This window comes from Macrotis lagotis, chromosome 4, assembly GCF_037893015.1.
Source record: "Macrotis lagotis isolate mMagLag1 chromosome 4, bilby.v1.9.chrom.fasta, whole genome shotgun sequence".
NCBI classification, from domain to species: Eukaryota; Metazoa; Chordata; class Mammalia; order Peramelemorphia; family Peramelidae; genus Macrotis; species Macrotis lagotis.
Window position 1 is genome coordinate 7,779,807 of NC_133661.1, and position 13,178 is coordinate 7,792,984.

The window sequence follows — 13,178 nt, forward strand, 5'->3', positions numbered from 1 at the left end:
AATAGTTGGCTGCCCTCTGGGGAAGGAAGGTTATGGGGGGAATTGGGTTCTGGCTTCTCACTTGGATTAATTAATATTCATAAGCCATGTTTTGGTCAGTTTTCTCATTCGTTAGAACACCATGTTAAGGAGCCCCCTCTTCCTCTCCCCTCCCCTCCTTTCTTTTCCTCTCCTTATAAATAGAGTGGAGATAATAATATTCTATCTTCAGTCCCTCTTTCCTCTTTCTTTTCTCTCTTCTCTCATGCATATTTACATGCAAACACATAACATGGGTATATATATATTAATATATATGTATATATTAATATATATATATATACACACACATGTATGTATGTGGACATTATGCATGGATATAGAGATGTCCACAAACACTTTCCTATGCACATGTAAGCCCATTACATACAGGGACTAATTTTATTTGCTCTTTGCATTTCACACTCCCAGACCAGTCTCTAGAACAAATAGGATTTAATAAATCCTTGCTGTCTGATCATCCCTTGCACCGGTTAGATAGCGCCCTATTTTGTTCCTTCGGATGGGGCTCTCTTAAAATATGCCCCAAAGAGGGAACTAACTGGGATGAGAATGTGGACATGGTTTTCCTTTGATGGTCACATGATCTTGCAAATGGGGATGCGCTCTGATTGTGCCCCTTTTGCCTCTTCCCATGTTGGAGGGGAATGGTCTTGTCTGCTGTACTGTGTGGGAGGCTTCTGTCAGTTCCTCTCCTAGTCTCTGGAGGCTCATGTGTCACCAAACTACGAGACTGTCCATCAGCTCTCCCTCCCTTTCACCATCGGACCATATGTTGCTTTGCTTAGAAAGCCCTAGAGAATCTGCCAAGAAATGAATTGAAATAATTAACAACTTCAATAAGATAACAATATAAAATAGCCTCCTCTAAACCATCAGCATATAGACTATTCCTAAGAAGAACCAAAACAAAAATGTGGAAAAAGTCCATTCAAAATGCCTTCAGAAGTTCCAGCTTCAGAATGAACCTATTGCTCTCTACCAGACTCGCATTAAAAAACACCTATAAAATGATGCATAGAAATATTGGAAGACCTAAATAATCGTGTATTCAATGTCCAGTCCTGAGACATGCATTAGCCAGCTTGGAGAGGGACTGTCAATTGGTAAGAGGGAGGGAAGAGATGGAAGGGGGAGGAAACAAGCAGTTATTAAATGGGGATTCCATGGCAGGCTCTCTGTTAGGTTCTTTACAGATTTTATCTCATTTAATTCTCACTACAATTCTGGAAAGTAGGGGCTATTATTATGCTCCTTTTATAGATGAGAAAAACTGAAGCAAATAGAGGGCAAGGGACTTGCCCAGCGTCACACGACTAGGAAGTATCTGAAACTGATTGTCAGGTCTTCCTAACTCCTAGCCTGGTGCTCTAGTCATTGAGTCACTACCCAGATTCCAAGCTGGTCAGTCCAAACACTGTTCTCCATGGGTCCCTCAAGGAAAGACACAGATACACATCTCACAGAATGAGAACCCGGGGATGGTTTTTGGCCTGTGCTGGGGCCAGTTCTCTCATGGATGAGACCAGAGATACAATCCATAGACCAGATGGATCAAAGTCATTCTGGACCTTACCTTGCCTCTGCTCTGTAGCCTGCCTGGCTTTGGCAGATGGTAAGACTCAGATGAGTTTGTTTTTAGGGCTGCGTTTCATTTCCGAGTCTTGACTATCTGCCCATGATTTATGGACCAAAGCAAGACTCACCAATAATAGTGATCTTAGAGAGGGCTGTAGAGTTTTCAATGGGCTCTGCACCATTATCCTCCTAGAACCTCAAAAAGCCACTGAAGGGGCCTATCAGTTGCTTATTCCCACTTTGTAGATGAGAAAATGAATCTTGGAGCGGCAACATGAGCATCCTGTCTCCAAATAGCCAGTGAACGAGTGTCTGTGGCCAGAATCCAGTCATTCCCCAAGCTGCCTCTTAGTATTTCCAGGCTACTGACTTTAGACCCTGCTTCCTCAATGACAAGTCTCTCAGAAATCATTTTCCTTAGGATGTTCTGGCAAAGTCTCATTGTACAGGATGTGGGACCATGGACTCCTACCTCGATGAAGAGTTGGAGTGGCTGTTTGGGCAAGGAAATCACACCACACTGGAGTCTGTCCATGAAGAGAACTTGGATCCCTCCCTTCTGTCAACCTTGCTTCATCCTACCTGGCCTTCTGGACAAGGCTCACTTAGCTCATGGTGGTCATCCCTCTGTGACATTATCTCTCCTTGGTCATGAGGCCATCTTGACTCTTCTAGGGGCGTTTTCCATATCCTGTGACTTTGATCTTGTGTTCATTGCAAATATAATGACCCTGGCAAGATGAGTTAAAAGTTCATTGTGTTTTTAAAAAAAAAATTTTAATTTAAGGCAAGGGGGTTAAGTGACTTGCCCAAGGTCACACAGCGAAGCAATTATTATGTGTCTGAGGTCAGATTTAAACCCATGTTCTCCTGACTCCAGGGCTTGTGCTGCCCCCATTGTTTTCAATAGTACAATTTATGCTAAACAGCATTGTCTCATTGTCTGTGTCAGGCTCATGGAGAGCCCTGAGTTAATTACATTCATGTCCACATGCAGCCAATAATGATGATTAACATTTACAGTTGGATAGTAAGTAAAATCCTTGACATCCAATCTTCTGCCTTGAATAACATGAAACATTTGGAAGAAAGCAAAACGGGGAGGACTATCTAATAAATCTAGTCTGAAAGTACAGAGAAGCAATGAGATAGGGGAGGAAAAGGACAAGTCCGATGCTTAAGAAGAGCTGACACAGAGAAAACGTTTAAAGTTTGCAAGGGACTTGTCCAACATCATTGCTTTAGAGCTTCTCCTCAGCCCAGGTCTAGAGGTTATATTATACCCATTTAATAGATGATAAAACTGAGGGGCAGAACAAGTGAAATAACTTTGGCATGGCCATGGAAGTGTTACAGGTGGGGTTCAAACTTCTTCCCCTGCAGACTTACAAGTGCACTAGGATTTTCCAGTCTGCCATGTTATACTTAGAAGGCAAAATTTCAATTATTCTACATTATTAACAAATTTTCTGAAGTATGTCCCTTAGACCCCTTGACCACAAAGAGGATGCATTTGCTTTTCATTGCATCACATGTAGGGGTGTTGTGAACTTCAAAAGAGATAATGAATGGAAAGCATTTGGGGAAAACTGAAATCTCTATCTCAGTGCTAGCTGCTGCTGTTGCTACTATTGTTATGAATTCTATTACTCCTCCTCCTCCTCCTCCTCCTCCTCCTCCTCCTCCTCCTACTACTACTACCACTGCTACCACTACCACTACTACTGCTACTACTACTACTGCTACTACTACTACTACTACTACTACTACTACTACTACTACTACTACTACTACTACTACTACTGTCACTATTATTAATAACCCTCCAGACCCCAAGCCTCCAATGGGGTAACAACTTAATTCCCTGAGGTTTCTACTGCCCTTTAGCAGAATTCAAGCAATGTTTATAAAGTGCTATAGGGTCTGATAGTAAATATTTAAGAACCAGACTCAGGGGAAAATATACATTTACTATTAAGTTTGATTTGTTTTATTAATGATTTCCTAAGTTTAGATAATCAATAAAACCCACAAAATTCAGCCCTGATTTTTAGTGATTGTTGGTTTTGGAGGTAAAAAATTGAAATTTAGTAATCAACTCTCCCAAGTAGCTTCCTCCAATCTCAGATCTCCTGTTCAATGTCTAGAAGGTCATCCTCTGTCTCTTGGGATCTTGAACTCTCTTCAAGGCTTATCTTAGGTGTGTTTCCTGACCTTCCCAATTATTGGCACAACTGTCATTCCATCCAAACATTATTTTATTTCGTTTTGATTTAATGTAGCTACAAACATGTTGTTTTTCATTAATGTCATGATTAGATGAAATAATGAATGAATGAAAAGGTATTTATGGAATTCTTTGTTACATGTTTGATAAATGATCAACCACAAAACCAGCCCTTAAAGACTGTCTTTACTTTCCAAGAGCCCACACCACAATTGAGACAAAACATAATAGAAAGTTCTGCTTTGGGGCAGACACCAAGACCTAGGAATCTTAAGGGCTTCAGCAGGGTGGATGGCAAGTTCCAGAGGTCCTTAGGTTACATAAGTACCCAGGACATAGAATGATGGCAGATGGAAAAGCCTGGAGGACCTGAGGAAGCAGTGGGAGAACAGACACCAAAACCTGGTGGTCTTCCATGTTACCAGAAGAAGGAGAGCTATTGTAACATATAAACTCCTTTGTTTTACTGGAGGGAATGAAATCATGGGTAAGGGCATCCCTTGATAAGGACTGGGAGAGAAGGAAGCACCCTGGATACATGGTGGTTGGTCATGGCATTTCCTGCATATTAGAATCATCCCAGGCCCTGAGGTCAAATGGGGTGACTGAGTTGTCATAGGCAGGCAGAAAACTTAATTTAAAACCAGTCCTTCTTGCTGGTGCTTGGACAGGGGCTGCAATGATGTCGTCTGCATTGGCTGACTTTCTTTCCAGTAAAAGTCATCCAGCAGCCCGTTCCAGACTTGAGCATCTTCCTGGAAGCAGATTCCCTTAAGCGGTGCCATCTTTGGAGTCATATATCATTGGTGGGCCCTGCTCAGATTATTACACTAATATATCATTAGGGCAACAGCTTGTTGGTGTGATGGATTACATAATGCAGTTCAAGAGCTCCAGTCCATGCTGATGATACATTATGCTTTCATTCTGATCTATAAGCATCATATTGTATATCACCAGGAGGAGCCTTCGTGATGAGCCATTCCTTAGCTTAAAGAAAAACAAACTTTGTGTTTTATGGTAGGCTGCACTATCACAAAAGGTGACAAATATCCCAGTCATCAGGTGACAAAAGAGGAAAACTTGGTATAAATCCAGATCTAGTGAGGACGACCTCATGCCTCTATGAGCTCAGCTAAGCCATATTTAAAGACCAGATGATGGAACCTGATGGAGGAGATGGATGTTTGAGTTCCTTGGGCCAAGCAATTGGCGGTGTGTAACTTGTAAAATATATATAACTAAGACAAGAGTCAAGCTGAGGAAGCACTGGGAGGAAAGATTCCAAGGAAAGCAGAATCTTCCATTGGGTGGAGTGATACATAGAGTTCCCTTCTGAAGAGGAGGTAGAAGTGCTGCTGGATCTGAGTCCAACAAGCAGATGTAAACCAAGGTGTGGCAATCAGGGTTGTGTGACAGGGGACCAGCATTTGGAAGCAACTCAGAGCACTTGTATTCTTTCGAAAGGTAAATTCAAACCAATTATTCTATCCCGTCAAGGATCATTGCTATTTTATTTTATTTTCCCAATCACACATTATGAAAGTTTTTCAACATCCATCCACTTGCATATTTATAAGTTACACATTTTTCTATCACCCACTTCCCATTCCCCTCCCCTCAGTGTAGAAGTTTTACTTGTTTATTTCTATTTAATGTGTTAATTATTTTCTGTATAAGGAATTAGGACTAAGGGAAATGAAAGAAAACCATGGGATAGAAAGGAAAAACATAAGAGAAGTTTTAAAAAAGTTAGCATAGCATCCATTCAGATTCTGTGGGGGGTATTTTGGGTTTCACTTTGCTTTCTTTTGAATGTGGATGGTCTTGTCCGTAACAAGTCCTCCTGGCTTGTCCTAGATTTCTGAACTGCTCAGAGAATCTGCATCTATCATAGTTGATCAGCTCTCAAAGTTAATGAGTTCAATGTTCTCTTGGTTCTGCTCCCTTCGCTCTGCATCAGTTCCTGTAATTCTTTCCACGTTTTTCTAAAGTCCAGCCATTTATGGTTTCTTATGGAGCAAATGTACTCTATATCATTCATGCACTATCACTTGTTCAGTCATTCCCCAGTTGATGGGCATTCCCTCAATTTTCAATTGTTTGCCACTACAAAAAGTCAAGGTCTTTTTCAATCTAGACTCTCATTTTATGTGTTAGTTATCTTTCATATTTCTATTTAACTCGATAAACAGGTCACTCCAAGCCTATATTCATAGCATTGATAATAAGTGATAACTGACAGATCTATAAAATATATGCCTGTTTCTATCTCTCCAAGACTAAGTATTCACTGAAATCATACTGAATGACTGTTCTGCTCTTCTTCAACAGACTGGTGGGACCAGATTAAATATATGGGGTTCCTGTAACTTGTTCTGGTAACAGGTCAATGTGTATCTCAACAGTATAAGAGTATCATGGTAGAAAGAGGACCAGTCTAGAGGTCAGGAGGAGCTAGATTTAAGTCTTGAATCAGTTATCAATCAACCAACATTTATTAAGCATCTACTATATACCAGGCAAGCCTGAGAGCCATACTCCAATGGGACCCTGGCAAGTTTCTAATCCTTGGGAAAACCTTGACAACAAATATCATATGTCTCTGACAGTAGGGTGTTATTTTAAGGAAGACAAACCCAAGACTGAGGAAATTACACGTCTTTATGGCCTAGTGGCTTTTGCATATGATTGATGAGTTTTTTAACAAGCTGTGGGGATTCTTTCTCAGTGGATTCCTACTTTAAAGGCACTGAGGGGCATGCCACCAAATCACACCATTTTCGATTTGGAGGTCTTTTGTTTGCCTGACCCATTTCAGAAAAGGAATTCCCATTATGATCTACCCAACGAGGGGTCATCCAGCCTCTATTAAAGACCTCTAAAGAGACAGGAGAAAATATGGCTCTCTCTTGTGTTCTACTTAGAGATACTGGATGAAAAACCTCATTCAGGGAATAAATAGTCCTTAATTTGTCTAATTAATGTGCTTTACATTTCATTAGATTGGGTATCCCCTTTACTAACAGGAATTCCACTCCCCCTTTGGCTTCCTAGACAGTCTTCTAAAGATTCAGTGACCATCATGGAGATGAGGGTTCTCCTGACTTCCAATTGTGCTGGGACACAAGGTTCCCAGGATCCTAGGTCTTAAGATCACAGAATATCAGAGCTGAAAGTCTCATAGACCAGACAGTCCTCCCTCCTCTGTACAAACAGATACTTACTTTGTGCACTGTACTTCATACTATGCTTTCACAAAAGAAAATGGAACTCCCCTCAGGTAGATTATACTTTACCAGGTGATGAAAATGTGTACACAGAGAAATCAATGCATGATAACAGGGAGGAGAAGAGTGAGCTGTTGCACTTTAATGTCTGCATTATTATGCATTAGCTTGTTGGAACTTCATAATGACCCTGTGAGGTCTGTACCTATTATGATTCCCACTTAACAGAAGGGAAACTGAGGCTTAGAGTCCTGAAGGATCTTACCCAGAATCACATATTTACCTAAAATTACACAACTCTGTGGTAAGTCTTAAGAGGTGAGATGCTGTTATTCACCATGGGGCCCATTCATGGGACTCACCATCTAGCAGGGAGGGAAAACCCCAGGTAGTTGTGGGAGAATAATTAACTCATTTTAAGTCATGGGGTAGGAATGGAAACAGTGATAGCAAAACAATGATCCCTAAAGTTCACATGGCTTCCTCCTCTTCAGATTTAGGGAGTTTATTTTAGACAATTAGAAATGAATCATAAGTGTTCTGAGTCCTGAGTAAGGAAATTTCCCAACCTTTAGGCATAGATTGGGTTGGGAGTCTCTCCTGAATTTTCCATTTATGTCTATCTCTTGTTAACTCCTGGTCCTTTGTAGCTGAGGCAAAATAGAGTTTCCTAGAACCACGTTGCCATCAAAAATAGCAAATTTTATTCAAGTGTCTCTGGATAGATGTACTTCAGAATGGAAAAGTTAGGGAAAGAGTTGATGTTTATTTGGAACCATCCCTATCCCAAGTCTATTGTTCTGAGATACCTAGAGAATCAATGATCCTCCTTGATAGTTTCCTTCCCTGAAATAGCTCAATTCTCTTTTTTTTTTCTTCCTCAAGGGGACACTGGAAAGTCTCATATTCCCATTTCTACAAGTCTTCTTTATTACAGCTAACTTGATACTTATATACAAAACCTAAAGAGAATAATGCAATTCCCCGGTCTAATGAAATCAACCTCTTGTCTGCATCATTTAACTTTCTCCAATGACTTTCAAAGATTTCACATTTCATGTTAGGTTTTTTGATTGATTGAGATTTGTTGTTAGCTATTTAAAGCATCAAGGGGATGTGTGGGGGGTGGGGAGGGGAATAAGCATTTATTTAGTGCTATATATAAAGATGAGTTTTACAAAATCTGATTTAATTCTCACAATGACTGTATGAGGGAATGGCTTGCATTATTCCCATTTTTAGTTGAAGAAATTGAGGCAAACAGAAAATTGAGTAACTTAGGGTCACACTGCTATGAAATGTTTGAGTTGGAATTTGAACTCAGCTGCTGTTCCATCTGCTGAATGTCTTCAGCAGAGCTAAATCAATGATTTCAATCTCATTTTTTAAAAGGTTTTTGCAAGGCAAATGGGGTTAAGTGACTTGCCCAAGGTCACACAACTAGGTAATTATTAAGTGTCTGAGGCCGGATTTGAACTCAGGACCTCCTGACTCCAGGGCCAGTGCTCTATCCACTGCACCACCTAGCCACCCCTCAATCTCACTCTTACACATACATTAGAGCTATAAAATTCAAAGTGGGTGGGCTAAGGAAGCAGGAGAATCAGACAGTGGTTCCTGGAGGAAGTGACTTTTCTTAGCCAATGAAGGGTTTTCTAGCCTTGAGGTAACAAGATCTCCTTTTCTGGACCACACCTGAGGTTTCAGCAGTATGGACAAACTTTCATTAAGAAAACTTCCTCTCCCAATATAGTTCTATGCCTGCTCCATAAGTAATCACAAAGAGTTGCCTGGACCCCAAGAGCTAAAGTGACTTGTCCAGAGTCACAAGCAAGCATATCTGTGGGAGACAGCAGAACTCTGCAGCATGCTCTATGGTTTCTGACAGTCTGACTCTATCCATCTGTCTGTCTCATTCTTCCTGTTTCTGTCTCCCCGTCTCTATATAATATGCTTAGATAGATAAACCTGCATATGCACATATAAAACACACAATGTGTCTTAACTTTAATATATAATTGCATTATGATCTCAGGAAAACCTCTGACTCTAAGTTACGGTTGGGTTTGTGATATATTGGTGAGGGGAGTCAGTCAATAAGTCTGTATTTTATTATCTAGAAAGTTCCCCCAAATAAAAAAAAAAGCCAAAATACACACACTTGTGTAGACAGACTGGCACACATATGCACAAACTCACACACTCACACATTGGCTTTATTTTCTCAACTAAAATCAGGATACATGGCCTTGACAAGGCTACTACTTTGAAAAACCTCATTAAAAGTATGTTCTTTCATTTCTCTTCTTGAACTCAGGGATACCCTCATAAATCTAGATTGACTGGACACTACAGGGATATACCTCCAATTTAAGACAATTTCAGGGGGTGGATATCACAATGAGCTGGCTAGAATCTTTGAAACACCATAGAGGAGCAGCATCAGCAATCCTGAGGTTCCCTGGGGCCATATTGGATGTGGAAACCTGAAACAATCATTCCAAGGTCAATCCTTATGAGAATTCAGCAACTACTCTGTGGTAATGGAGCTATACAGAGAAGTTGTCAGCTTGAGCCCCTTCTGAATTATTTTTGCTGAAAATGAAGTTTCCAAAGTGAAGGAACTTAGAGTCCTGAAGGACACCACAGTCCCCCAAATCACTAAGCTAAAACACACTCCAATTTTAAATCAATATCTATCCTAGATGGAAATGTATTTTTTATCACCTGGAAAGACTCTTGGAACTGGATGAGCTCATCCTCAATTACATTGCCTACCTCTTACAAACCTCCAATGCCCACCTTCTCTGTTCCCTAACTCCTTTATTGGCTACTCTGGGGTTTTAATTACAGGAGCAATAAACTGCTACTGTTCTTTTCTTTGGCTGATTTCACTATACATTGACCTCCCACTGTTGGCTATCTTCCATTTTAGCCAAGTCAGTGGAAGTATTTGTTAGTTTTTGTTGGTAGTTTCATTCCTTCCTCTACCCTACTTTTATTACATTACATGAGAATGTCTCTCTCTCACTTAGGAATGGCATTTTCTCTCTTAATTTACCTCCTTGTATCTTCCAAATGCTATGGGGGCAGCAGGGAGGGATGTCAGTGGGAAATAGGCTGAACCTTTTCACCATGTTGTTTTGCTATAACTTCATAATGAAGACCAGTCTACCTCATAGCTCCACTCAAAGACTTATTTGACCAACTCTTAAACATCAGTTTCTTTAAATGTATGATTATTTGAGATGCCCTGTTGGCTACCACTACTTACTCTCTTAACTCTATAGCCTCTCTTAGGGATGCCAAGGGCCATTTGTAGGAAGATGTGATTGGTCTTTATGAGGTCCCCTAAAAATAGAGTTGAACTGAAAACAAATGGTGGGAAGGAGTAAACTCCATTTGAGTCAGTGGTGGATTATTGAAGCTGTTGTTCAGGCTTCCCAAAAAATTAAGAGATTTTCAATGAGACTGTCCTAATCAGTGGAGAGAATATTGACATCATGCCTCATGTATGCAAGAGAGTACAGAGTTGGTGTTGGTGTTTTGATGGAAGTCAGTTAATCTTCATTCCTTCTTCCACAGAAAACTCCATTAGATTGTAAACTTCTCTATTAGATTGTAAGTTCCATGAGGGAAGGGAGTCTTTTTCTTTCTCTTAATTGTATCCTCAGAGCATAGCACAGTGTCTGACAAATGATAGGCCCTTAAATGTTTATTGCATTGGATTGGATTCAACAGATAAATCTGTGGTTCAAGAACCCCTTTGGGGAGAGATGTATGGAGCAAGGAGACAGACTTTGGAATGTAAACTTGTAGGAAATAGCTCCTCACAATGTTCTTAATTTCCAAATTCCTTCCTTAAAGATTTTGGTGAGTGTCCCTTAAATGAGATCAGGGTCTGTCTCTTGATTAAGCAGGATCTCCTCTTACTCCCATTTGAAGAGCTCAACTACTTCATATATAATTTTATTTATTTAAGGCAAAGGGGTTAAGTGACTTGCTCAAGGTCACACAGCTGGGTAATTATTAAGATTCCGAGGCCAAATTTGAACTCAGGTCCTCCTGACTCCAAGGCCAGTGCTCTATCTACTGCACCACCTAGTTGCCCCACTTACATATAATTTTTATATTTTGTAACCTGTAGAACTTTTCTGATTCCGTTTTGCTCTCTTCTTGGACGAATGGGTTTGCTCATTCCCTATTTGTGCTGGTCTTTTTTTTGGAAGCAGTGTTTGTAAAGAAAGGACCAAGGCTGGTGAGTCTAAGCTTAGGAGAAGAGTTTTTTGTTGAGACTTGAAACCAGAAGAGGTTGGCTTTTGTTGTTGTTGTTTGGGTTTTTTTAATAAAGACTGAAGAGGAATTTATCTTAGTCAATGAAGGGAAGGGAAGATTTCCTATAGATTGGAAGTAACATGGCAGAGTCCATGCTCCTCTGAGGCAGAGGAAGTTGGGTGCAGAGAAAAAGGAGTACCACAGTCATGTGGGCCTTCCTACTGAAGGGTAGAAATGAGAAAGCTAGTGCTTTTGATGCTTTGAATCCAACATGGCCCTAGGAATTTTGTTTTATCTTAATATTTTGTTTTCTTCCCAATTACATGTAAAGATAGTTTTCAACATTCATTTTTGTAAAATTTTGAATTTCTAACTTTTCTCTCTCCCTCTCTTCCTTCCCTCTCCCTTCCCCAAGACAGCAAGCAATCTGATATAGGCTATATATGCACAATCATGCCAAACATATTTCCATATTAGCCAGACTAGCAATATTTAGGGAGACAGAAAGATATAATTGTAAACCATTATGCCTCTCTCAAAGGAGAGTAGTAGGGTCAGCCCATGGTCCTTTCTTCTGCTCCCTTCAAGACATGAATCATAGTCTCTTTTCCAGAGCTAGTTATCAATACCTCCCCTAGAGTCACCATCTATGTTTATATTCCATGGGAAACATACATTACATACTTACCGTAGTCAAGAAAATGAAGGGAATTTTTGACTGCAATAAAAGAAGCAGAGTGTTCAGAAATAAACATTTCTATTAATATAAGCTAATATTTCACCTCACACCTCTCAGACTGGCCAATATGACCAGAAAGGACAATGATCAGTGTTGGAAGGCATGTGGAAATCTGGGACACAAATGCATTGTTAGTGGAGCTGTGAACTCATCCAACCTTTCTGGAGAGCAATTTGGAATTATGCCCAAAGGGCAATAAAAATGTGCATACCCTTTGATCCAGAAATATCAATGCTGGGTCTATACTCTGAAGTGATGATGAGAAAGGGTAAAAACATCACTTGTACAAAAATATTCATAGCAGACCTGTTTGTGGTGGCAAAGATTTGGGAACTGAGTGAATGTCCATCTGTTGGGGAATGGCTTAACAAACTGTGGTATATGTATGGCATGGAACACTATTGTTCTATTAGAAACCAGGAGGGAAAGGAATTCAGAGAAGCCTGGAGGGATTTGCATGAACTGATGCTGAGTGAGATGAGCAGAACCAGAAGAACACTGCATACCCTAACATGGGAGTGATGATCCACCTTGATGGACTTGCTTATTCCATCAGTGTAACAATCAGGGACAATTTTAGGGGAGAATGCCATTTGTATCCAGAGAAAGAATTGTGGAGATAAAATAAAGACCAAAGACTAATTACCTTTATTTTTTTTTAAAACAGTATCTTATTATGTAATCTTGCCATCTCTTATATTTTATTTTTTTTTCTTAAGGATATAATTTCTCTCTCAACACATTCAATTTTGCTTATATAGCATGGAAACAATGTAAAGGCTATCAGACTGCCTTCTTCTGTGGGGGTGGGGGGAGGGAAATGAGATGGGGGAAATTGTAAAATTCAAAAAATAATAAAAATATAAGCTAATATTAATTTAGCATTATATATATGTGTGTATATATATATATATATATATATATATATATATATATATATATATATATATCTCAATACCATGCTTAGTGGGCTTTATAAATATGAACTCATTTGACTTTCCCAACAACCCTATAATATAAGAGTTGATAAGGTAAGGTAACCTCTTTGCCTTTGTTTCTTCAAGTTGAAGAAACAGAGGCAAAGAGGTTA

At 39.8% G+C, this 13,178-nt stretch overlaps 1 long non-coding RNA gene across 1 annotated transcript in view; it reads right to left on the minus strand.

Moving 5' to 3' along the window:
- Window positions 1–459: 459 nt before the first annotated feature.
- Window positions 460–13,178, minus strand: part of LOC141522955 (uncharacterized) — a 70,021-nt gene continuing 57,302 nt past the window's right edge. The window contains exon 3 of the long non-coding RNA XR_012478265.1: window positions 460–842. This is a non-coding gene — a long non-coding RNA (uncharacterized LOC141522955). The remainder of the gene's footprint in view (window positions 843–13,178) is intronic.